Source organism: Schistocerca piceifrons, unplaced genomic scaffold (assembly GCF_021461385.2).
Source record: "Schistocerca piceifrons isolate TAMUIC-IGC-003096 unplaced genomic scaffold, iqSchPice1.1 HiC_scaffold_526, whole genome shotgun sequence".
NCBI lineage: Eukaryota > Metazoa > Arthropoda > Insecta > Orthoptera > Acrididae > Schistocerca > Schistocerca piceifrons.
Genome location: NW_025728762.1, coordinates 52,578 through 77,668, shown reverse-complemented (window position 1 = coordinate 77,668; position 25,091 = coordinate 52,578). Strand labels below are relative to the sequence as shown.

Genomic DNA, 25,091 nt, shown 5'->3' with positions numbered 1-25,091 from the left:
TATTGACGGCGAGCTTTTTGCGCTGACTCAGCCACTGACGTGCGATCAGTTTGCACAAAACGCGAGGGCTCGTCCGGGATTTGAACCCGGGACCTCCTGCACCCTAAGCAGGAATTATACCCATTTTTTTTTTTTTTTTTTTTTTTTTTTGAACCTGTCTCCGCTGTTAGGACACTAAGCAGTGTGGTTAGCTGCATTCAGCCCCCGTGGCAATGTCTTGCAGTCCTCCAGCTTTGTTGACCACAGTTAGGTGCCTCGATAAGAGGTGGACAGGTGTCGCATCGCTCTCGCCGTCACTTGTTACCACGAATCGTACTTAACGTAGTTTTCTGCAAGCGTCAGCGTAGCGTCAGTCGAGCTAAGTCGGGCCAAGTCGCATAAGAGGAGCAACAAAATGCGCATTTCCGGTACCGGGAATCGAACCCCGGCCTCCTGGGTAAGAGCCAGGTACCCCAGCCACTTTTTTTTTTTTTATTTTTTTTTTTTTTTACGCGTCGGACCAGAGTGTCAATTGCTCACATCGAATAAGAAGTTCATTTGATATTGACGGCGAGCTTTTTGCGCTGACTCAGCCACTGACGTGCGATCAGTTTGCACAAAACGCTAGGGCTCGTCCGGGATTTGAACCCGGGACCTCCTGCACCCAAAGCAGGAATCATACCCCTAGACCAACGAGCCACCTGGCTGGAGCAGTCAAGTTAATCCCAAGTAGTGCGCCTCACAGGGAACACAAACTTTCACGTGAATTCGCAAGATAAACGCTTTCTGCAGGCAGCACTCACCACTGATGAGAAGAATATTAAAGGCAACGAATAAAAAGCGAAATAACTGCATCGAGCACTGCTTATGAACAGCCGGCAGTGCCTCAGTTTCGGTATGTGGTTTCTCAGGGTTAAGAGAAGGCGAATGCACTAAACAAAAGAACATCGGGAAACCAAGCACCAACTCATAACGAAAAGATTGCACAATATACTGCAAGCAAAATTTCCAGAAGACGGATACTGAAGACGCCGCAGACAAAAGAATTATTCTATGCAGTAACGAATATCTAGGAAGCGTGAATTGCATGTGCTGCTCCACCACACAACTTCTTTTGATACTGTTTTACTTATTCTAAATTTTCATTACCTCATCGTCTCTAGAATACTGTGCGGTTATCACCTGGTTTCCAACAGCGATAGTAGTAAGTAAATCGACTACAAAGTCTTTCAAAGTAGGTCAGACACAAAAAAAAAATCGGAGCTGCGTGTAGCTCATGTCATTCTGCTTTCAATCGTGAATCTCCGGCTGGGAGTAGTGGCGTACTTCTGTAATCCAAGCTTCTGGGAGGCCGTTGTGTGGGAGAGATCTGGAAACAACTACAGATTCGACCGTTCCACGAGCTCAGGAACGGCCGCGATGCCTTCATCGAGCTCTGCAGATCGACAGATGATAGTGTGGAAATTTCGGCAAGCGGTGGCTAAGGGTTAAGAGAAGCCAAACGCACTAAACACAAGAAAGTCGGGAAACCGAAGCACACAACTCATAACGAAAAGATTGCGGAATGCAGTGCGAAAGCAAAACTTCGAGAAGACCAACTCTGAAGCCATCGGCGAGCTAGGAATTATTCCGCACAAGAAGCGATCATGTAGGAAGAGCGAGCCGAAGCTGTCGCTCGACCACACAATAAATTTTTGCTTAATCCCAATTTGCAGTACCGGTTCGACACTAGAATACTGCGCCTTGGTTCTTCCAAAAGCGATAGTAATAAGCACGTCCACTGCAGTGTCATTTGGGGTAGTGAGTCAGACATGGGGAGGATATGAGGCGGGTGGAATATGCAACGGCAGGGGCATTGCAGGGCGGCCGCCGACTCCTTGGGCTGTGGCGCGCCGGTGCCGGCGGCGGCCTGGCTGGGCTGCTGGTGCCTCCATGTAGAGCTGCCGCCGAGCCCAGGCACCGTGCCGCTAACGAAGCGATTGCCTTTGGTGACATCTTTTGCAATAACGACTGCGCGAATCGACGGTATCTCGTAAGGAAGGAAAGAGCAGCAGCTGCCGCCGAGCCCAGGCGCCGTGCCTAACACGCAGAAGGTCCCCGGCTCGATTGCGGGCGGAAACCCGTTTTCGTCGCACTCAGCAAGACACTTGCTACGATCTCTACTGTGACCATTTAAATCAACTTCAAACGTTCCATCAGCAGGGTGCACATGGCTCAAATGAAACATGAAACGGTTTCAGAACTGGTTGTCGGATTTTAGCGCTGACTTGGAGGCCTGGAAATGCGCGAAACAGCCGCCGCCATGCGATTTGTTACCGCACCGTTGTACAAAACGCAAGGGCTCGTCCGGGATTTGAACCCGGGACCTCCTGCACCCGAAGCAGGAATCATACCCCTAGACCAACGAGCCTATTCGTTCCGAAAACGCACTGCATGTGAATGACGCCACCTTTGATGGTCTCACCATGTAGGGCTGCAGCTCAGCCAGCGTTCTCCCTGTCTGTCGCGGTTGGATTGTTTCCATCGACGTCTTTTACTACAGGAACTTCACGAATCGGAGGGAGCTCGTAGCCGATGCCCTTGCTAACACAGAAGACAAACTGTTGCTATTACGAGTCTCCGGGTGGTACATGAAAAGAACCGTCGTTTCCGTGGTGTAGCGGTTATCACGTCTGCTTTACACGCAGAAGGTCCCCGGTTCGATCCCGGGCGGGAACACAACAATTTTAATCTATATTTCGGATTTCATTTCCGAGATGACCTGACGTCCGCGTATGCAGAGACAAGCAATGTCGTATGCTAGACGGATAGGGCGTCATTTTACGGTCAAATACTGTTGCTCTCTTATTGCACCGGTATTTGGTAACTGAGAACGCCCCTAGCTCCATTATGGCTGGCAAAATTTATAATCCGGTTCTTCAGGGCTACTTCAAGTGCGCTTGCTACTGGCTTTCCCTGAGCTCACCCTACTCGCCTTGTCACAGCTCTGTCAAAGTGTGATGCTAACTAATAATGAGAAACTCTTAGCCACGCTCAATCTTACATGCCACCCCTTGGTTGTTGCCGTCGCTAGTAAGATGAGGGTAGACTGTCGCACAATTAAGCTGAATCTCCACTCACGGTGCACATATCCCGCAAAGACAACCTTGTTTTCCGTTGCATGCAAAATTACCGTCTGCTTTTCTACCGAATTCCACCTACGTACTTTACTGGTGCCGCATTCTTGTTATATCCACGTGCTATAACAGGCGTCTACTCTTCATTGAGGAGCTGCAACCGGGGCTGAGTTCCACCTACTCTTCAGCACGGTCAAAATGGCAGGGCCTCGTCCGGGATTTGAACCCGGGACCTCCTGCACCCAAAGCAGGAATCATACCCCCTTTTTTTTTTTTTTTTTTAATTTTTTTTCGTTTTTAGATTGGGAAATTGCATCTGCTACCACCTGTACCCGAAACCTTCGTAATCGCCTTCACGCGTCGGACCAGAGTGTCAATTGCTCACGTCGAATAAGAAATTCGTTTGATATTGACGGCGAGCTTTTTGCGCTGACTCAGCCACTGACGTGCGATCAGTTTGCACAAAACGCGAGGGCTCGTCCGGGATTTGAACCCGGGACCTCCTGCACCCTAAGCAGGAATTATACCCATTTTTTTTTTTTTTTTTTTTTTTTTTGAACCTGTCTCCGCTGTTAGGACACTAAGCAGTGTGGTTAGCTGCATTCAGCCCCCGTGGCAATGTCTTGCAGTCCTCCAGCTTTGTTGACCACAGTTAGGTGCCTCGATAAGAGGTGGACAGGTGTCGCATCGCTCTCGCCGTCACTTGTTACCACGAATCGTACTTAACGTAGTTTTCTGCAAGCGTCAGCGTAGCGTCAGTCGAGCTAAGTCGGGCCAAGTCGCATAAGAGGAGCAACAAAATGCGCATTTCCGGTACCGGGAATCGAACCCCGGCCTCCTGGGTGAGAGCCAGGTACCCCAGCCACTTTTTTTTTTTTTATTTTTTTTTTTTTTTACGCGTCGGACCAGAGTGTCAATTGCTCACATCGAATAAGAAGTTCATTTGATATTGACGGCGAGCTTTTTGCGCTGACTCAGCCACTGACGTGCGATCAGTTTGCACAAAACGCTAGGGCTCGTCCGGGATTTGAACCCGGGACCTCCTGCACCCAAAGCAGGAATCATACCCCTAGACCAACGAGCCACCTGGCTGGAGCAGTCAAGTTAATCCCAAGTAGTGCGCCTCACAGGGAACACAAACTTTCACGTGAATTCGCAAGATAAACGCTTTCTGCAGGCAGCACTCACCACTGATGAGAAGAATATTAAAGGCAACGAATAAAAAGCGAAATAACTGCATCGAGCACTGCTTATGAACAGCCGGCAGTGCCTCAGTTTCGGTATGTGGTTTCTCAGGGTTAAGAGAAGGCGAATGCACTAAACAAAAGAACATCGGGAAACCAAGCACCAACTCATAACGAAAAGATTGCACAATATACTGCAAGCAAAATTTCCAGAAGACGGATACTGAAGACGCCGCAGACAAAAGAATTATTCTATGCAGTAACGAATATCTAGGAAGCGTGAATTGCATGTGCTGCTCCACCACACAACTTCTTTTGATACTGTTTTACTTATTCTAAATTTTCATTACCTCATCGTCTCTAGAATACTGTGCGGTTATCACCTGGTTTCCAACAGCGATAGTAGTAAGTAAATCGACTACAAAGTCTTTCAAAGTAGGTCAGACACAAAAAAAAAATCGGAGCTGCGTGTAGCTCATGTCATTCTGCTTTCAATCGTGAATCTCCGGCTGGGAGTAGTGGCGTACTTCTGTAATCCAAGCTTCTGGGAGGCCGTTGTGTGGGAGAGATCTGGAAACAACTACAGATTCGACCGTTCCACGAGCTCAGGAACGGCCGCGATGCCTTCATCGAGCTCTGCAGATCGACAGATGATAGTGTGGAAATTTCGGCAAGCGGTGGCTAAGGGTTAAGAGAAGCCAAACGCACTAAACACAAGAAAGTCGGGAAACCGAAGCACACAACTCATAACGAAAAGATTGCGGAATGCAGTGCGAAAGCAAAACTTCGAGAAGACCAACTCTGAAGCCATCGGCGAGCTAGGAATTATTCCGCACAAGAAGCGATCATGTAGGAAGAGCGAGCCGAAGCTGTCGCTCGACCACACAATAAATTTTTGCTTAATCCCAATTTGCAGTACCGGTTCGACACTAGAATACTGCGCCTTGGTTCTTCCAAAAGCGATAGTAATAAGCACGTCCACTGCAGTGTCATTTGGGGTAGTGAGTCAGACATGGGGAGGATATGAGGCGGGTGGAATATGCAACGGCAGGGGCATTGCAGGGCGGCCGCCGACTCCTTGGGCTGTGGCGCGCCGGTGCCGGCGGCGGCCTGGCTGGGCTGCTGGTGCCTCCATGTAGAGCTGCCGCCGAGCCCAGGCACCGTGCCGCTAACGAAGCGATTGCCTTTGGTGACATCTTTTGCAATAACGACTGCGCGAATCGACGGTATCTCGTAAGGAAGGAAAGAGCAGCAGCTGCCGCCGAGCCCAGGCGCCGTGCCTAACACGCAGAAGGTCCCCGGCTCGATTGCGGGCGGAAACCCGTTTTCGTCGCACTCAGCAAGACACTTGCTACGATCTCTACTGTGACCATTTAAATCAACTTCAAACGTTCCATCAGCAGGGTGCACATGGCTCAAATGAAACATGAAACGGTTTCAGAACTGGTTGTCGGATTTTAGCGCTGACTTGGAGGCCTGGAAATGCGCGAAACAGCCGCCGCCATGCGATTTGTTACCGCACCGTTGTACAAAACGCAAGGGCTCGTCCGGGATTTGAACCCGGGACCTCCTGCACCCGAAGCAGGAATCATACCCCTAGACCAACGAGCCTATTCGTTCCGAAAACGCACTGCATGTGAATGACGCCACCTTTGATGGTCTCACCATGTAGGGCTGCAGCTCAGCCAGCGTTCTCCCTGTCTGTCGCGGTTGGATTGTTTCCATCGACGTCTTTTACTACAGGAACTTCACGAATCGGAGGGAGCTCGTAGCCGATGCCCTTGCTAACACAGAAGACAAACTGTTGCTATTACGAGTCTCCGGGTGGTACATGAAAAGAACCGTCGTTTCCGTGGTGTAGCGGTTATCACGTCTGCTTTACACGCAGAAGGTCCCCGGTTCGATCCCGGGCGGGAACACAACAATTTTAATCTATATTTCGGATTTCATTTCCGAGATGACCTCACGTCCGCGTATGCAGAGACAAGCAATGTCGTATGCTAGACGGATAGGGCGTCATTTTACGGTCAAATACTGTTGCTCTCTTATTGCACCGGTATTTGGTAACTGAGAACGCCCCTAGCTCCATTATGGCTGGCAAAATTTATAATCCGGTTCTTCAGGGCTACTTCAAGTGCGCTTGCTACTGGCTTTCCTGAGCTCACCCTACTCGCCTTGTCACAGCTCTGTCAAAGTGTGATGCTAACTAATAATGAGAAACTCTTAGCCACGCTCAATCTTACATGCCACCCCTTGGTTGTTGCCGTCGCTAGTAAGATGAGGGTAGACTGTCGCACAATTAAGCTGAATCTCCACTCACGGTGCACATATCCCGCAAAGACAACCTTGTTTTCCGTTGCATGCAAAATTACCGTCTGCTTTTCTACCGAATTCCACCTACGTACTTTACTGGTGCCGCATTCTTGTTATATCCACGTGCTATAACAGGCGTCTACTCTTCATTGAGGAGCTGCAACCGGGGCTGAGTTCCACCTACTCTTCAGCACGGTCAAAATGGCAGGGCTCGTCCGGGATTTGAACCCGGGACCTCCTGCACCCAAAGCAGGAATCATACCCCCTTTTTTTTTTTTTTTTTTTTAATTTTTTTTCGTTTTTAGATTGGGAAATTGCATCTGCTACCACCTGTACCCGAAACCTTCGTAATCGCCTTCACGCGTCGGACCAGAGTGTCAATTGCTCACGTCGAATAAGAAATTCGTTTGATATTGACGGCGAGCTTTTTGCGCTGACTCAGCCACTGACGTGCGATCAGTTTGCACAAAACGCGAGGGCTCGTCCGGGATTTGAACCCGGGACCTCCTGCACCCTAAGCAGGAATTATACCCATTTTTTTTTTTTTTTTTTTTTTGAACCTGTCTCCGCTGTTAGGACACTAAGCAGTGTGGTTAGCTGCATTCAGCCCCCGTGGCAATGTCTTGCAGTCCTCCAGCTTTGTTGACCACAGTTAGGTGCCTCGATAAGAGGTGGACAGGTGTCGCATCGCTCTCGCCGTCACTTGTTACCACGAATCGTACTTAACGTAGTTTTCTGCAAGCGTCAGTCGAGCTAAGTCGGGCCAAGTCGCATAAGAGGAGCAACAAAATGCGCATTTCCGGTACCGGGAATCGAACCCCGGCCTCCTGGGTAAGAGCCAGGTACCCCAGCCACTTTTTTTTTTTTATTTTTTTTTTTTTTTACGCGTCGGACCAGAGTGTCAATTGCTCACATCGAATAAGAAGTTCATTTGATATTGACGGCGAGCTTTTTGCGCTGACTCAGCCACTGACGTGCGATCAGTTTGCACAAAACGCTAGGGCTCGTCCGGGATTTGAACCCGGGACCTCCTGCACCCAAAGCAGGAATCATACCCCTAGACCAACGAGCCACCTGGCTGGAGCAGTCAAGTTAATCCCAAGTAGTGCGCCTCACAGGGAACACAAACTTTCACGTGAATTCGCAAGATAAACGCTTTCTGCAGGCAGCACTCACCACTGATGAGAAGAATATTAAAGGCAACGAATAAAAAGCGAAATAACTGCATCGAGCACTGCTAATGAACAGCCGGCAGTGCCTCAGTTTCGGTATGTGGTTTCTCAGGGTTAAGAGAAGGCGAATGCACTAAACAAAAGAACATCGGGAAACCAAGCACCAACTCATAACGAAAAGATTGTACAATATACTGCAAGCAAAATTTCCAGAAGACGGATACTGAAGACGCCGCAGACAAAAGAATTATTCTATGCAGTAACGAATATCTAGGAAGCGTGAATTGCATGTGCTGCTCCACCACACAACTTCTTTTGATACTGTTTTACTTATTCTAAATTTTCATTACCTCATCGTCTCTAGAATACTGTGCGGTTATCACCTGGTTTCCAACAGCGATAGTAGTAAGTAAATCGACTACAAAGTCTTTCAAAGTAGGTCAGACACAAAAAAAAAATCGGAGCTGCGTGTAGCTCATGTCATTCTGCTTTCAATCGTGAATCTCCGGCTGGGAGTAGTGGCGTACTTCTGTAATCCAAGCTTCTGGGAGGCCGTTGTGTGGGAGAGATCTGGAAACAACTACAGATTCGACCGTTCCACGAGCTCAGGAACGGCCGCGATGCCTTCATCGAGCTCTGCAGATCGACAGATGATAGTGTGGAAATTTCGGCAAGCGGTGGCTAAGGGTTAAGAGAAGCCAAACGCACTAAACACAAGAAAGTCGGGAAACCGAAGCACACAACTCATAACGAAAAGATTGCGGAATGCAGTGCGAAAGCAAAACTTCGAGAAGACCAACTCTGAAGCCATCGGCGAGCTAGGAATTATTCCGCACAAGAAGCGATCATGTAGGAAGAGCGAGCCGAAGCTGTCGCTCGACCACACAATAAATTTTTGCTTAATCCCAATTTGCAGTACCGGTTCGACACTAGAATACTGCGCCTTGGTTCTTCCAAAAGCGATAGTAATAAGCACGTCCACTGCAGTGTCATTTGGGGTAGTGAGTCAGACATGGGGAGGATATGAGGCGGGTGGAATATGCAACGGCAGGGGCATTGCAGGGCGGCCGCCGACTCCTTGGGCTGTGGCGCGCCGGTGCCGGCGGCGGCCTGGCTGGGCTGCTGGTGCCTCCATGTAGAGCTGCCGCCGAGCCCAGGCACCGTGCCGCTAACGAAGCGATTGCCTTTGGTGACATCTTTTGCAATAACGACTGCGCGAATCGACGGTATCTCGTAAGGAAGGAAAGAGCAGCAGCTGCCGCCGAGCCCAGGCGCCGTGCCTAACACGCAGAAGGTCCCCGGCTCGATTGCGGGCGGAAACCCGTTTTCGTCGCACTCAGCAAGACACTTGCTACGATCTCTACTGTGACCATTTAAATCAACTTCAAACGTTCCATCAGCAGGGTGCACATGGCTCAAATGAAACATGAAACGGTTTCAGAACTGGTTGTCGGATTTTAGCGCTGACTTGGAGGCCTGGAAATGCGCGAAACAGCCGCCGCCATGCGATTTGTTACCGCACCGTTGTACAAAACGCAAGGGCTCGTCCGGGATTTGAACCCGGGACCTCCTGCACCCGAAGCAGGAATCATACCCCTAGACCAACGAGCCTATTCGTTCCGAAAACGCACTGCATGTGAATGACGCCACCTTTGATGGTCTCACCATGTAGGGCTGCAGCTCAGCCAGCGTTCTCCCTGTCTGTCGCGGTTGGATTGTTTCCATCGACGTCTTTTACTACAGGAACTTCACGAATCGGAGGGAGCTCGTAGCCGATGCCCTTGCTAACACAGAAGACAAACTGTTGCTATTACGAGTCTCCGGGTGGTACATGAAAAGAACCGTCGTTTCCGTGGTGTAGCGGTTATCACGTCTGCTTTACACGCAGAAGGTCCCCGGTTCGATCCCGGGCGGGAACACAACAATTTTAATCTATATTTCGGATTTCATTTCCGAGATGACCTGACGTCCGCGTATGCAGAGACAAGCAATGTCGTATGCTAGACGGATAGGGCGTCATTTTACGGTCAAATACTGTTGCTCTCTTATTGCACCGGTATTTGGTAACTGAGAACGCCCCTAGCTCCATTATGGCTGGCAAAATTTATAATCCGGTTCTTCAGGGCTACTTCAAGTGCGCTTGCTACTGGCTTTCCTGAGCTCACCCTACTCGCCTTGTCACAGCTCTGTCAAAGTGTGATGCTAACTAATAATGAGAAACTCTTAGCCACGCTCAATCTTACATGCCACCCCTTGGTTGTTGCCGTCGCTAGTAAGATGAGGGTAGACTGTCGCACAATTAAGCTGAATCTCCACTCACGGTGCACATATCCCGCAAAGACAACCTTGTTTTCCGTTGCATGCAAAATTACCGTCTGCTTTTCTACCGAATTCCACCTACGTACTTTACTGGTGCCGCATTCTTGTTATATCCACGTGCTATAACAGGCGTCTACTCTTCATTGAGGAGCTGCAACCGGGGCTGAGTTCCACCTACTCTTCAGCACGGTCAAAATGGCAGGGCTCGTCCGGGATTTGAACCCGGGACCTCCTGCACCCAAAGCAGGAATCATACCCCCTTTTTTTTTTTTTTTTTTTTTAATTTTTTTTCGTTTTTAGATTGGGAAATTGCATCTGCTACCACCTGTACCCGAAACCTTCGTAATCGCCTTCACGCGTCGGACCAGAGTGTCAATTGCTCACGTCGAATAAGAAATTCGTTTGATATTGACGGCGAGCTTTTTGCGCTGACTCAGCCACTGACGTGCGATCAGTTTGCACAAAACGCGAGGGCTCGTCCGGGATTTGAACCCGGGACCTCCTGCACCCTAAGCAGGAATTATACCCATTTTTTTTTTTTTTTTTTTTTTTTTGAACCTGTCTCCGCTGTTAGGACACTAAGCAGTGTGGTTAGCTGCATTCAGCCCCCGTGGCAATGTCTTGCAGTCCTCCAGCTTTGTTGACCACAGTTAGGTGCCTCGATAAGAGGTGGACAGGTGTCGCATCGCTCTCGCCGTCACTTGTTACCACGAATCGTACTTAACGTAGTTTTCTGCAAGCGTCAGCGTAGCGTCAGTCGAGCTAAGTCGGGCCAAGTCGCATAAGAGGAGCAACAAAATGCGCATTTCCGGTACCGGGAATCGAACCCCGGCCTCCTGGGTAAGAGCCAGGTACCCCAGCCACTTTTTTTTTTTTTTTTTTTTTTTTTTTTTTTTTAACGCGTCGGACCAGAGTGTCAATTGCTCACATCGAATAAGAAGTTCATTTGATATTGACGGCGAGCTTTTTGCGCTGACTCAGCCACTGACGTGCGATCAGTTTGCACAAAACGCTAGGGCTCGTCCGGGATTTGAACCCGGGACCTCCTGCACCCAAAGCAGGAATCATACCCCTAGACCAACGAGCCACCTGGCTGGAGCAGTCAAGTTAATCCCAAGTAGTGCGCCTCACAGGGAACACAAACTTTCACGTGAATTCGCAAGATAAACGCTTTCTGCAGGCAGCACTCACCACTGATGAGAAGAATATTAAAGGCAACGAATAAAAAGCGAAATAACTGCATCGAGCACTGCTTATGAACAGCCGGCAGTGCCTCAGTTTCGGTATGTGGTTTCTCAGGGTTAAGAGAAGGCGAATGCACTAAACAAAAGAACATCGGGAAACCAAGCACCAACTCATAACGAAAAGATTGCACAATATACTGCAAGCAAAATTTCCAGAAGACGGATACTGAAGACGCCGCAGACAAAAGAATTATTCTATGCAGTAACGAATATCTAGGAAGCGTGAATTGCATGTGCTGCTCCACCACACAACTTCTTTTGATACTGTTTTACTTATTCTAAATTTTCATTACCTCATCGTCTCTAGAATACTGTGCGGTTATCACCTGGTTTCCAACAGCGATAGTAGTAAGTAAATCGACTACAAAGTCTTTCAAAGTAGGTCAGACACAAAAAAAAAATCGGAGCTGCGTGTAGCTCATGTCATTCTGCTTTCAATCGTGAATCTCCGGCTGGGAGTAGTGGCGTACTTCTGTAATCCAAGCTTCTGGGAGGCCGTTGTGTGGGAGAGATCTGGAAACAACTACAGATTCGACCGTTCCACGAGCTCAGGAACGGCCGCGATGCCTTCATCGAGCTCTGCAGATCGACAGATGATAGTGTGGAAATTTCGGCAAGCGGTGGCTAAGGGTTAAGAGAAGCCAAACGCACTAAACACAAGAAAGTCGGGAAACCGAAGCACACAACTCATAACGAAAAGATTGCGGAATGCAGTGCGAAAGCAAAACTTCGAGAAGACCAACTCTGAAGCCATCGGCGAGCTAGGAATTATTCCGCACAAGAAGCGATCATGTAGGAAGAGCGAGCCGAAGCTGTCGCTCGACCACACAATAAATTTTTGCTTAATCCCAATTTGCAGTACCGGTTCGACACTAGAATACTGCGCCTTGGTTCTTCCAAAAGCGATAGTAATAAGCACGTCCACTGCAGTGTCATTTGGGGTAGTGAGTCAGACATGGGGAGGATATGAGGCGGGTGGAATATGCAACGGCAGGGGCATTGCAGGGCGGCCGCCGACTCCTTGGGCTGTGGCGCGCCGGTGCCGGCGGCGGCCTGGCTGGGCTGCTGGTGCCTCCATGTAGAGCTGCCGCCGAGCCCAGGCACCGTGCCGCTAACGAAGCGATTGCCTTTGGTGACATCTTTTGCAATAACGACTGCGCGAATCGACGGTATCTCGTAAGGAAGGAAAGAGCAGCAGCTGCCGCCGAGCCCAGGCGCCGTGCCTAACACGCAGAAGGTCCCCGGCTCGATTGCGGGCGGAAACCCGTTTTCGTCGCACTCAGCAAGACACTTGCTACGATCTCTACTGTGACCATTTAAATCAACTTCAAACGTTCCATCAGCAGGGTGCACATGGCTCAAATGAAACATGAAACGGTTTCAGAACTGGTTGTCGGATTTTAGCGCTGACTTGGAGGCCTGGAAATGCGCGAAACAGCCGCCGCCATGCGATTTGTTACCGCACCGTTGTACAAAACGCAAGGGCTCGTCCGGGATTTGAACCCGGGACCTCCTGCACCCGAAGCAGGAATCATACCCCTAGACCAACGAGCCTATTCGTTCCGAAAACGCACTGCATGTGAATGACGCCACCTTTGATGGTCTCACCATGTAGGGCTGCAGCTCAGCCAGCGTTCTCCCTGTCTGTCGCGGTTGGATTGTTTCCATCGACGTCTTTTACTACAGGAACTTCACGAATCGGAGGGAGCTCGTAGCCGATGCCCTTGCTAACACAGAAGACAAACTGTTGCTATTACGAGTCTCCGGGTGGTACATGAAAAGAACCGTCGTTTCCGTGGTGTAGCGGTTATCACGTCTGCTTTACACGCAGAAGGTCCCCGGTTCGATCCCGGGCGGGAACACAACAATTTTAATCTATATTTCGGATTTCATTTCCGAGATGACCTCACGTCCGCGTATGCAGAGACAAGCAATGTCGTATGCTAGACGGATAGGGCGTCATTTTACGGTCAAATACTGTTGCTCTCTTATTGCACCGGTATTTGGTAACTGAGAACGCCCCTAGCTCCATTATGGCTGGCAAAATTTATAATCCGGTTCTTCAGGGCTACTTCAAGTGCGCTTGCTACTGGCTTTCCTGAGCTCACCCTACTCGCCTTGTCACAGCTCTGTCAAAGTGTGATGCTAACTAATAATGAGAAACTCTTAGCCACGCTCAATCTTACATGCCACCCCTTGGTTGTTGCCGTCGCTAGTAAGATGAGGGTAGACTGTCGCACAATTAAGCTGAATCTCCACTCACGGTGCACATATCCCGCAAAGACAACCTTGTTTTCCGTTGCATGCAAAATTACCGTCTGCTTTTCTACCGAATTCCACCTACGTACTTTACTGGTGCCGCATTCTTGTTATATCCACGTGCTATAACAGGCGTCTACTCTTCATTGAGGAGCTGCAACCGGGGCTGAGTTCCACCTACTCTTCAGCACGGTCAAAATGGCAGGGCTCGTCCGGGATTTGAACCCGGGACCTCCTGCACCCAAAGCAGGAATCATACCCCCTTTTTTTTTTTTTTTTTTAATTTTTTTTCGTTTTTAGATTGGGAAATTGCATCTGCTACCACCTGTACCCGAAACCTTCGTAATCGCCTTCACGCGTCGGACCAGAGTGTCAATTGCTCACGTCGAATAAGAAATTCGTTTGATATTGACGGCGAGCTTTTTGCGCTGACTCAGCCACTGACGTGCGATCAGTTTGCACAAAACGCGAGGGCTCGTCCGGGATTTGAACCCGGGACCTCCTGCACCCTAAGCAGGAATTATACCCATTTTTTTTTTTTTTTTTTTTTTTTTTGAACCTGTCTCCGCTGTTAGGACACTAAGCAGTGTGGTTAGCTGCATTCAGCCCCCGTGGCAATGTCTTGCAGTCCTCCAGCTTTGTTGACCACAGTTAGGTGCCTCGATAAGAGGTGGACAGGTGTCGCATCGCTCTCGCCGTCACTTGTTACCACGAATCGTACTTAACGTAGTTTTCTGCAAGCGTCAGCGTAGCGTCAGTCGAGCTAAGTCGGGCCAAGTCGCATAAGAGGAGCAACAAAATGCGCATTTCCGGTACCGGGAATCGAACCCCGGCCTCCTGGGTGAGAGCCAGGTACCCCAGCCACTTTTTTTTTTTTTTATTTTTTTTTTTTTTTACGCGTCGGACCAGAGTGTCAATTGCTCACATCGAATAAGAAGTTCATTTGATATTGACGGCGAGCTTTTTGCGCTGACTCAGCCACTGACGTGCGATCAGTTTGCACAAAACGCTAGGGCTCGTCCGGGATTTGAACCCGGGACCTCCTGCACCCAAAGCAGGAATCATACCCCTAGACCAACGAGCCACCTGGCTGGAGCAGTCAAGTTAATCCCAAGTAGTGCGCCTCACAGGGAACACAAACTTTCACGTGAATTCGCAAGATAAACGCTTTCTGCAGGCAGCACTCACCACTGATGAGAAGAATATTAAAGGCAACGAATAAAAAGCGAAATAACTGCATCGAGCACTGCTTATGAACAGCCGGCAGTGCCTCAGTTTCGGTATGTGGTTTCTCAGGGTTAAGAGAAGGCGAATGCACTAAACAAAAGAACATCGGGAAACCAAGCACCAACTCATAACGAAAAGATTGCACAATATACTGCAAGCAAAATTTCCAGAAGACGGATACTGAAGACGCCGCAGACAAAAGAATTATTCTATGCAGTAACGAATATCTAGGAAGCGTGAATTGCATGTGCTGCTCCACCACACAACTTCTTTTGATACTGTTTTACTTATTCTAAATTTTCATTACCTCATCGTCTCTAGAATACTGTGCGGTTATCACCTGGTTTCCAACAGCGATAGTAGTAAGTAAATCGACTACAAAGTCTTTCAAAGTAGGTCAGACACAAAAAAAAAATCGGAGCTGCGTGTAGCTCATGTCATTCTGCTTTCAATCGTGAATCTCCGGCTGGGAGTAGTGGCGTACTTCTGTAATCCAAGCTTCTGGGAGGCCGTTGTGTGGGAGAGATCTGGAAACAACTACAGATTCGACCGTTCCACGAGCTCAGGAACGGCCGCGATGCCTTCATCGAGCTCTGCAGATCGACAGATGATAGTGTGGAAATTTCGGCAAGCGGTGGCTAAGGGTTAAGAGAAGCCAAACGCACTAAACACAAGAAAGTCGGGAAACCGAAGCACACAACTCATAACGAAAAGATTGCGGAATGCAGTGCGAAAGCAAAACTTCGAGAAGACCAACTCTGAAGCCATCGGCGAGCTAGGAATTATTCCGCACAAGAAGCGATCATGTAGGAAGAGCGAGCCGAAGCTGTCGCTCGACCACACAATAAATTTTTGCTTAATCCCAATTTGCAGTACCGGTTCGACACTAGAATACTGCGCCTTGGTTCTTCCAAAAGCGATAGTAATAAGCACGTCCACTGCAGTGTCATTTGGGGTAGTGAGTCAGACATGGGGAGGATATGAGGCGGGTGGAATATGCAACGGCAGGGGCATTGCAGGGCGGCCGCCGACTCCTTGGGCTGTGGCGCGCCGGTGCCGGCGGCGGCCTGGCTGGGCTGCTGGTGCCTCCATGTAGAGCTGCCGCCGAGCCCAGGCACCGTGCCGCTAACGAAGCGATTGCCTTTGGTGACATCTTTTGCAATAACGACTGCGCGAATCGACGGTATCTCGTAAGGAAGGAAAGAGCAGCAGCTGCCGCCGAGCCCAGGCGCCGTGCCTAACACGCAGAAGGTCCCCGGCTCGATTGCGGGCGGAAACCCGTTTTCGTCGCACTCAGCAAGACACTTGCTACGATCTCTACTGTGACCATTTAAATCAACTTCAAACGTTCCATCAGCAGGGTGCACATGGCTCAAATGAAACATGAAACGGTTTCAGAACTGGTTGTCGGATTTTAGCGCTGACTTGGAGGCCTGGAAATGCGCGAAACAGCCGCCGCCATGCGATTTGTTACCGCACCGTTGTACAAAACGCAAGGGCTCGTCCGGGATTTGAACCCGGGACCTCCTGCACCCGAAGCAGGAATCATACCCCTAGACCAACGAGCCTATTCGTTCCGAAAACGCACTGCATGTGAATGACGCCACCTTTGATGGTCTCACCATGTAGGGCTGCAGCTCAGCCAGCGTTCTCCCTGTCTGTCGCGGTTGGATTGTTTCCATCGACGTCTTTTACTACAGGAACTTCACGAATCGGAGGGAGCTCGTAGCCGATGCCCTTGCTAACACAGAAGACAAACTGTTGCTATTACGAGTCTCCGGGTGGTACATGAAAAGAACCGTCGTTTCCGTGGTGTAGCGGTTATCACGTCTGCTTTACACGCAGAAGGTCCCCGGTTCGATCCCGGGCGGGAACACAACAATTTTAATCTATATTTCGGATTTCATTTCCGAGATGACCTCACGTCCGCGTATGCAGAGACAAGCAATGTCGTATGCTAGACGGATAGGGCGTCATTTTACGGTCAAATACTGTTGCTCTCTTATTGCACCGGTATTTGGTAACTGAGAACGCCCCTAGCTCCATTATGGCTGGCAAAATTTATAATCCGGTTCTTCAGGGCTACTTCAAGTGCGCTTGCTACTGGCTTTCCTGAGCTCACCCTACTCGCCTTGTCACAGCTCTGTCAAAGTGTGATGCTAACTAATAATGAGAAACTCTTAGCCACGCTCAATCTTACATGCCACCCCTTGGTTGTTGCCGTCGCTAGTAAGATGAGGGTAGACTGTCGCACAATTAAGCTGAATCTCCACTCACGGTGCACATATCCCGCAAAGACAACCTTGTTTTCCGTTGCATGCAAAATTACCGTCTGCTTTTCTACCGAATTCCACCTACGTACTTTACTGGTGCCGCATTCTTGTTATATCCACGTGCTATAACAGGCGTCTACTCTTCATTGAGGAGCTGCAACCGGGGCTGAGTTCCACCTACTCTTCAGCACGGTCAAAATGGCAGGGCTCGTCCGGGATTTGAACCCGGGACCTCCTGCACCCAAAGCAGGAATCATACCCCCTTTTTTTTTTTTTTTTTTTTTAATTTTTTTTCGTTTTTAGATTGGGAAATTGCATCTGCTACCACCTGTACCCGAAACCTTCGTAATCGCCTTCACGCGTCGGACCAGAGTGTCAATTGCTCACGTCGAATAAGAAATTCGTTTGATATTGACGGCGAGCTTTTTGCGCTGACTCAGCCACTGACGTGCGATCAGTTTGCACAAAACGCGAGGGCTCGTCCGGGATTTGAACCCGGGACCTCCTGCACCCTAAGCAGGAATTATACCCATTTTTTTTTTTTTTTTTTTTTTTTTTGAACCTGTCTCCGCTGTTAGGACACTAAGCAGTGTGGTTAGCTGCATTCAGCCCCCGTGGCAATGTCTTGCAGTCCTCCAGCTTTGTTGACCACAGTTAGGTGCCTCGATAAGAGGTGGACAGGTGTCGCATCGCTCTCGCCGTCACTTGTTACCACGAATCGTACTTAACGTAGTTTTCTGCAAGCGTCAGCGTAGCGTCAGTCGAGCTAAGTCGGGCCAAGTCGCATAAGAGGAGCAACAAAATGCGCATTTCCGGTACCGGGAATCGAACCCCGGCCTCCTGGGTGAGAGCCAGGTACCCCAGCCACTTTTTTTTTTTTTATTTTTTTTTTTTTTTACGCGTCGGACCAGAGTGTCAATTGCTCACATCGAATAAGAAGTTCATTTGATATTGACGGCGAGCTTTTTGCGCTGACTCAGCCACTGACGTGCGATCAGTTTGCACAAAACGCTAGGGCTCGTCCGGGATTTGAACCCGGGACCTCCTGCACCCAAAGCAGGAATCATACCCCTAGACCAACGAGCCACCTGGCTGGAGCAGTCAAGTTAATCCCAAGTAGTGCGCCTCACAGGGAACACAAACTTTCACGTGAATTCGCAAGATAAACGCTTTCTGCAGGCAGCACTCACCACTGATGAGAAGAATATTAAAGGCAACGAATAAAAAGCGAAATAACTGCATCGAGCACTGCTTATGAACAGCCGGCAGTGCCTCAGTTTCGGTATGTGGTTTCTCAGGGTTAAGAGAAGGCGAATGCACTAAACAAAAGAACATCGGGAAACCAAGCACCAACTCATAACGAAAAGATTGCACAATATACTGCAAGCAAAATTTCCAGAAGACGGATACTGAAGACGCCGCAGACAAAAGAATTATTCTATGCAGTAACGAATATCTAGGAAGCGTGAATTGCATGTGCTGCTCCACCACACAACTTCTTTTGATACTGTTTTACTTATTCTAAATTTTCATTACCTCATCGTCTCTAGAATACTGTGCGGTTATCACCTGGTTTCCAACAGCGATAGTAGTAAGTAAATCGACTACAAAGTCTTTCAAAGTAGGTCAGACACAAAAAAAAAATCGGAGCTGCGTGTAGCTCATGTCATTCTGCTTTCAATCGTGAATCTCCGGCTGGGAGTAGTGGCGTACTTCTGTAATCCAAGCTTCTGGGAGGCCGTTGTGTGGGAGAGATCTGGAAACAACTACAGATTCGACCGTTCCACGAGCTCAGGAACGGCCGCGATGCCTTCATCGAGCTCTGCAGATCGACAGATGATAGTGTGGAAATTTCGGCAAGCGGTGGCTAAGGGTTAAGAGAAGCCAAACGCACTAAACACAAGAAAGTCGGGAAACCGAAGCACACAACTCATAACGAAAAGATTGCGGAATGCAGTGCGAAAGCAAAACTTCGAGAAGACCAACTCTGAAGCCATCGGCGAGCTAGGAATTATTCCGCACAAGAAGCGATCATGTAGGAAGAGCGAGCCGAAGCTGTCGCTCGACCACACAATAAATTTTTGCTTAATCCCAATTTGCAGTACCGGTTCGACACTAGAATACTGCGCCTTGGTTCTTCCAAAAGCGATAGTAATAAGCACGTCCACTGCAGTGTCATTTGGGGTAGTGAGTCAGACATGGGGAGGATATGAGGCGGGTGGAATATGCAACGGCAGGGGCATTGCAGGGCGGCCGCCGACTCCTTGGGCTGTGGCGCGCCGGTGCCGGCGGCGGCCTGGCTGGGCTGCTGGTGCCTCCATGTAGAGCTGCCGCCGAGCCCAGGCACCGTGCCGCTAACGAAGCGATTGCCTTTGGTGACATCTTTTGCAATAACGACTGCGCGAATCGACGGTATCTCGTAAGGAAGGAAAGAGCAGCAGCTGCCGCCGAGCCCAGGCGCCGTGCCTAACACGCAGAAGGTCCCCGGCTCGATTGCGGGCGGAAACCCGTTTTCGTCGCACTCAGCAAGACACTTGCTACGATCTCTACTGTGACCATTTAAATCAACTTCAAACGTTCCATCAGCAGGGTGCACATGGCTCAAATGAAACATGAAACGGTTTCAGAACTGGTTGTCGGATTTTAGCGCTGACTTGGAGGCCTGGAAATGCGCGAAACAGCCGCCGCCATGCGATTTGTTACCGCACCGTTGTACAAAACGCAAGGGCTCGTCCGGGATTTGAACCCGGGACCTCCTGCACCCGAAGCAGGAATCATACCCCTAGACCAACGAGCCTATTCGTTCCGAAAACGCACTGCATGTGAATGACGCCACCTTTGATGGTCTCACCATGTAGGGCTGCAGCTCAGCCAGCGTTCTCCCTGTCTGTCGCGGTTGGATTGTTTCCATCGACGTCTTTTACTACAGGAACTTCACGAATCGGAGGGAGCTCGTAGCCGATGCCCTTGCTAACACAGAAGACAAACTGTTGCTATTACGAGTCTCCGGGTGGTACATGAAAAGAACCGTCGTTTCCGTGGTGTAGCGGTTATCACGTCTGCTTTACACGCAGAAGGTCCCCGGTTCGATCCCGGGCGGGAACACAACAATTTTAATCTATATTTCGGATTTCATTTCCGAGATGACCTGACGTCCGCGTATGCAGAGACAAGCAATGTCGTATGCTAGACGGATAGGGCGTCATTTTACGGTCAAATACTGTTGCTCTCTTATTGCACCGGTATTTGGTAACTGAGAACGCCCCTAGCTCCATTATGGCTGGCAAAATTTATAATCCGGTTCTTCAGGGCTACTTCAAGTGCGCTTGCTACTGGCTTTCCTGAGCTCACCCTACTCGCCTTGTCACAGCTCTGTCAAAGTGTGATGCTAACTAATAATGAGAAACTCTTAGCCACGCTCAATCTTACATGCCACCCCTTGGTTGTTGCCGTCGCTAGTAAGATGAGGGTAGACTGTCGCACAATTAAGCTGAATCTCCACTCACGGTGCACATATCCCGCAAAGACAACCTTGTTTTCCGTTGCATGCAAAATTACCGTCTGCTTTTCTACCGAATTCCACCTACGTACTTTACTGGTGCCGCATTCTTGTTATATCCACGTGCTATAACAGGCGTCTACTCTTCATTGAGGAGCTGCAACCGGGGCTGAGTTCCACCTACTCTTCAGCACGGTCAAAATGGCAGGGCTCGTCCGGGATTTGAACCCGGGACCTCCTGCACCCAAAGCAGGAATCATACCCCCTTTTTTTTTTTTTTTTTTTTAATTTTTTTTCGTTTTTAGATTGGGAAATTGCATCTGCTACCACCTGTACCCGAAACCTTCGTAATCGCCTTCACGCGTCGGACCAGAGTGTCAATTGCTCACGTCGAATAAGAAATTCGTTTGATATTGACGGCGAGCTTTTTGCGCTGACTCAGCCACTGACGTGCGATCAGTTTGCACAAAACGCGAGGGCTCGTCCGGGATTTGAACCCGGGACCTCCTGCACCCTAAGCAGGAATTATACCCATTTTTTTTTTTTTTTTTTTTTTTTTGAACCTGTCTCCGCTGTTAGGACACTAAGCAGTGTGGTTAGCTGCATTCAGCCCCCGTGGCAATGTCTTGCAGTCCTCCAGCTTTGTTGACCACAGTTAGGTGCCTCGATAAGAGGTGGACAGGTGTCGCATCGCTCTCGCCGTCACTTGTTACCACGAATCGTACTTAACGTAGTTTTCTGCAAGCGTCAGCGTAGCGTCAGTCGAGCTAAGTCGGGCCAAGTCGCATAAGAGGAGCAACAAAATGCGCATTTCCGGTACCGGGAATCGAACCCCGGCCTCCTGGGTAAGAGCCAGGTACCCCAGCCACTTTTTTTTTTTTTTTTTTTTTTTTTTTTTTTAACGCGTCGGACCAGAGTGTCAATTGCTCACATCGAATAAGAAGTTCATTTGATATTGACGGCGAGCTTTTTGCGCTGACTCAGCCACTGACGTGCGATCAGTTTGCACAAAACGCTAGGGCTCGTCCGGGATTTGAACCCGGGACCTCCTGCACCCAAAGCAGGAATCATACCCCTAGACCAACGAGCCACCTGGCTGGAGCAGTCAAGTTAATCCCAAGTAGTGCGCCTCACAGGGAACACAAACTTTCACGTGAATTCGCAAGATAAACGCTTTCTGCAGGCAGCACTCACCACTGATGAGAAGAATATTAAAGGCAACGAATAAAAAGCGAAATAACTGCATCGAGCACTGCTTATGAACAGCCGGCAGTGCCTCAGTTTCGGTATGTGGTTTCTCAGGGTTAAGAGAAGGCGAATGCACTAAACAGAAGAACATCGGGAAACCAAGCACCAACTCATAACGAAAAGATTGCACAATATACTGCAAGCAAAATTTCCAGAAGACGGATACTGAAGACGCCGCAGACAAAAGAATTATTCTATGCAGTAACGAATATCTAGGAAGCGTGAATTGCATGTGCTGCTCCACCACACAACTTCTTTTGATACTGTTTTACTTATTCTAAATTTTCATTACCTCATCGTCTCTAGAATACTGTGCGGTTATCACCTGGTTTCCAACAGCGATAGTAGTAAGTAAATCGACTACAAAGTCTTTCAAAGTAGGTCAGACACAAAAAAAAAATCGGAGCTGCGTGTAGCTCATGTCATTCTGCTTTCAATCGTGAATCTCCGGCTGGGAGTAGTGGCGTACTTCTGTAATCCAAGCTTCTGGGAGGCCGTTGTGTGGGAGAGATCTGGAAACAACTACAGATTCGACCGTTCCACGAGCTCAGGAACGGCCGCGATGCCTTCATCGAGCTCTGCAGATCGACAGATGATAGTGTGGAAATTTCGGCAAGCGGTGGCTAAGGGTTAAGAGAAGCCAAACGCACTAAACACAAGAAAGTCGGGAAACCGAAGCACACAACTCATAACGAAAAGATTGCGGAATGCAGTGCGAAAGCAAAACTTCGAGAAGACCAACTCTGAAGCCATCGGCGAGCTAGGAATTATTCCGCACAAGAAGCGATCATGTAGGAAGAGCGAGCCGAAGCTGTCGCTCGACCACACAATAAATTTTTGCTTAATCCCAATTTGCAGTACCGGTTCGACACTAGAATACTGCGCCTTGGTTCTTCCAAAAGCGATAGTAATAAGCACGTCCACTGCAGTGTCATTTGGGGTAGTGAGTCAGACATGGGGAGGATATGAGGCGGGTGGAATATGCAACGGCAGGGGCATTGCAGGGCGGCCGCCGACTCCTTGGGCTGTGGCGCGCCGGTGCCGGCGGCGGCCTGGCTGGGCTGCTGGTGCCTCCATGTAGAGCTGCCGCCGAGCCCAGGCACCGTGCCGCTAACGAAGCGATTGCCTTTGGTGACATCTTTTGCAATAACGACTGCGCGAATCGACGGTATCTCGTAAGGAAGGAAAGAGCAGCAGCTGCCGCCGAGCCCAGGCGCCGTGCCTAACACGCAGAAGGTCCCCGGCTCGATTGCGGGCGGAAACCCGTTTTCGTCGCACTCAGCAAGACACTTGCTACGATCTCTACTGTGACCATTTAAATCAACTTCAAACGTTCCATCAGCAGGGTGCACATGGCTCAAATGAAACATGAAACGGTTTCAGAACTGGTTGTCGGATTTTAGCGCTGACTTGGAGGCCTGGAAATGCGCGAAACAGCCGCCGCCATGCGATTTGTTACCGCACCGTTGTACAAAACGCAAGGGCTCGTCCGGGATTTGAACCCGGGACCTCCTGCACCCGAAGCAGGAATCATACCCCTAGACCAACGAGCCTATTCGTTCCGAAAACGCACTGCATGTGAATGACGCCACCTTTGATGGTCTCACCATGTAGGGCTGCAGCTCAGCCAGCGTTCTCCCTGTCTGTCGCGGTTGGATTGTTTCCATCGACGTCTTTTACTACAGGAACTTCACGAATCGGAGGGAGCTCGTAGCCGATGCCCTTGCTAACACAGAAGACAAACTGTTGCTATTACGAGTCTCCGGGTGGTACATGAAAAGAACCGTCGTTTCCGTGGTGTAGCGGTTATCACGTCTGCTTTACACGCAGAAGGTCCCCGGTTCGATCCCGGGCGGGAACACAACAATTTTAATCTATATTTCGGATTTCATTTCCGAGATGACCTGACGTCCGCGTATGCAGAGACAAGCAATGTCGTATGCTAGACGGATAGGGCGTCATTTTACGGTCAAATACTGTTGCTCTCTTATTGCACCGGTATTTGGTAACTGAGAACGCCCCTAGCTCCATTATGGCTGGCAAAATTTATAATCCGGTTCTTCAGGGCTACTTCAAGTGCGCTTGCTACTGGCTTTCCTGAGCTCACCCTACTCGCCTTGTCACAGCTCTGTCAAAGTGTGATGCTAACTAATAATGAGAAACTCTTAGCCACGCTCAATCTTACATGCCACCCCTTGGTTGTTGCCGTCGCTAGTAAGATGAGGGTAGACTGTCGCACAATTAAGCTGAATCTCCACTCACGGTGCACATATCCCGCAAAGACAACCTTGTTTTCCGTTGCATGCAAAATTACCGTCTGCTTTTCTACCGAATTCCACCTACGTACTTTACTGGTGCCGCATTCTTGTTATATCCACGTGCTATAACAGGCGTCTACTCTTCATTGAGGAGCTGCAACCGGGGCTGAGTTCCACCTACTCTTCAGCACGGTCAAAATGGCAGGGCTCGTCCGGGATTTGAACCCGGGACCTCCTGCACCCAAAGCAGGAATCATACCCCCTTTTTTTTTTTTTTTTTTTAATTTTTTTTCGTTTTTAGATTGGGAAATTGCATCTGCTACCACCTGTACCCGAAACCTTCGTAATCGCCTTCACGCGTCGGACCAGAGTGTCAATTGCTCACGTCGAATAAGAAATTCGTTTGATATTGACGGCGAGCTTTTTGCGCTGACTCAGCCACTGACGTGCGATCAGTTTGCACAAAACGCGAGGGCTCGTCCGGGATTTGAACCCGGGACCTCCTGCACCCTAAGCAGGAATTATACCCATTTTTTTTTTTTTTTTTTTTTTTTTGAACCTGTCTCCGCTGTTAGGACACTAAGCAGTGTGGTTAGCTGCATTCAGCCCCCGTGGCAATGTCTTGCAGTCCTCCAGCTTTGTTGACCACAGTTAGGTGCCTCGATAAGAGGTGGACAGGTGTCGCATCGCTCTCGCCGTCACTTGTTACCACGAATCGTACTTAACGTAGTTTTCTGCAAGCGTCAGCGTAGCGTCAGTCGAGCTAAGTCGGGCCAAGTCGCATAAGAGGAGCAACAAAATGCGCATTTCCGGTACCGGGAATCGAACCCCGGCCTCCTGGGTGAGAGCCAGGTACCCCAGCCACTTTTTTTTTTTTTATTTTTTTTTTTTTTTACGCGTCGGACCAGAGTGTCAATTGCTCACATCGAATAAGAAGTTCATTTGATATTGACGGCGAGCTTTTTGCGCTGACTCAGCCACTGACGTGCGATCAGTTTGC

The 25,091-nt window shown here is 49.4% G+C and overlaps 21 non-coding genes across 21 annotated transcripts; 7 read left to right on the top strand and 14 right to left on the bottom strand.

Annotated features, from left to right (window-relative positions):
- Window positions 1–606: 606 nt before the first annotated feature.
- Window positions 607–678, bottom strand: Trnap-ugg. The gene has a single exon. It is a non-coding gene; the product is annotated as a tRNA-Pro (tRNA).
- Window positions 679–2,317: 1,639 nt separating this feature from the next.
- Window positions 2,318–2,389, bottom strand: Trnap-cgg. Its single transcript has one exon. It is a non-coding gene; the product is annotated as a tRNA-Pro (tRNA).
- Window positions 2,390–2,624: 235 nt separating this feature from the next.
- Trnav-uac lies at window positions 2,625–2,697 on the top strand. The gene has a single exon. It is a non-coding gene; the product is annotated as a tRNA-Val (tRNA).
- Window positions 2,698–4,107: 1,410 nt separating this feature from the next.
- Trnap-ugg lies at window positions 4,108–4,179 on the bottom strand. Its single transcript has one exon. It is a non-coding gene; the product is annotated as a tRNA-Pro (tRNA).
- Window positions 4,180–5,818: 1,639 nt separating this feature from the next.
- Trnap-cgg lies at window positions 5,819–5,890 on the bottom strand. The gene has a single exon. It is a non-coding gene; the product is annotated as a tRNA-Pro (tRNA).
- A 235-nt stretch (window positions 5,891–6,125) lies between these two features.
- Window positions 6,126–6,198, top strand: Trnav-uac. The gene has a single exon. It is a non-coding gene; the product is annotated as a tRNA-Val (tRNA).
- A 1,394-nt stretch (window positions 6,199–7,592) lies between these two features.
- Window positions 7,593–7,664, bottom strand: Trnap-ugg. Its single transcript has one exon. It is a non-coding gene; the product is annotated as a tRNA-Pro (tRNA).
- Window positions 7,665–9,303: 1,639 nt separating this feature from the next.
- On the bottom strand, window positions 9,304–9,375 carry Trnap-cgg. Its single transcript has one exon. It is a non-coding gene; the product is annotated as a tRNA-Pro (tRNA).
- Window positions 9,376–9,610: 235 nt separating this feature from the next.
- Trnav-uac lies at window positions 9,611–9,683 on the top strand. Its single transcript has one exon. It is a non-coding gene; the product is annotated as a tRNA-Val (tRNA).
- Window positions 9,684–11,098: 1,415 nt separating this feature from the next.
- Window positions 11,099–11,170, bottom strand: Trnap-ugg. Its single transcript has one exon. It is a non-coding gene; the product is annotated as a tRNA-Pro (tRNA).
- A 1,639-nt stretch (window positions 11,171–12,809) lies between these two features.
- Window positions 12,810–12,881, bottom strand: Trnap-cgg. The gene has a single exon. It is a non-coding gene; the product is annotated as a tRNA-Pro (tRNA).
- Window positions 12,882–13,116: 235 nt separating this feature from the next.
- On the top strand, window positions 13,117–13,189 carry Trnav-uac. Its single transcript has one exon. It is a non-coding gene; the product is annotated as a tRNA-Val (tRNA).
- Window positions 13,190–14,598: 1,409 nt separating this feature from the next.
- On the bottom strand, window positions 14,599–14,670 carry Trnap-ugg. The gene has a single exon. It is a non-coding gene; the product is annotated as a tRNA-Pro (tRNA).
- A 1,639-nt stretch (window positions 14,671–16,309) lies between these two features.
- Window positions 16,310–16,381, bottom strand: Trnap-cgg. The gene has a single exon. It is a non-coding gene; the product is annotated as a tRNA-Pro (tRNA).
- A 235-nt stretch (window positions 16,382–16,616) lies between these two features.
- Window positions 16,617–16,689, top strand: Trnav-uac. Its single transcript has one exon. It is a non-coding gene; the product is annotated as a tRNA-Val (tRNA).
- A 1,411-nt stretch (window positions 16,690–18,100) lies between these two features.
- Window positions 18,101–18,172, bottom strand: Trnap-ugg. Its single transcript has one exon. It is a non-coding gene; the product is annotated as a tRNA-Pro (tRNA).
- Window positions 18,173–19,811: 1,639 nt separating this feature from the next.
- On the bottom strand, window positions 19,812–19,883 carry Trnap-cgg. Its single transcript has one exon. It is a non-coding gene; the product is annotated as a tRNA-Pro (tRNA).
- A 235-nt stretch (window positions 19,884–20,118) lies between these two features.
- On the top strand, window positions 20,119–20,191 carry Trnav-uac. Its single transcript has one exon. It is a non-coding gene; the product is annotated as a tRNA-Val (tRNA).
- A 1,412-nt stretch (window positions 20,192–21,603) lies between these two features.
- Trnap-ugg lies at window positions 21,604–21,675 on the bottom strand. The gene has a single exon. It is a non-coding gene; the product is annotated as a tRNA-Pro (tRNA).
- A 1,639-nt stretch (window positions 21,676–23,314) lies between these two features.
- On the bottom strand, window positions 23,315–23,386 carry Trnap-cgg. Its single transcript has one exon. It is a non-coding gene; the product is annotated as a tRNA-Pro (tRNA).
- Window positions 23,387–23,621: 235 nt separating this feature from the next.
- Window positions 23,622–23,694, top strand: Trnav-uac. Its single transcript has one exon. It is a non-coding gene; the product is annotated as a tRNA-Val (tRNA).
- Window positions 23,695–25,091: the final 1,397 nt, after the last annotated feature.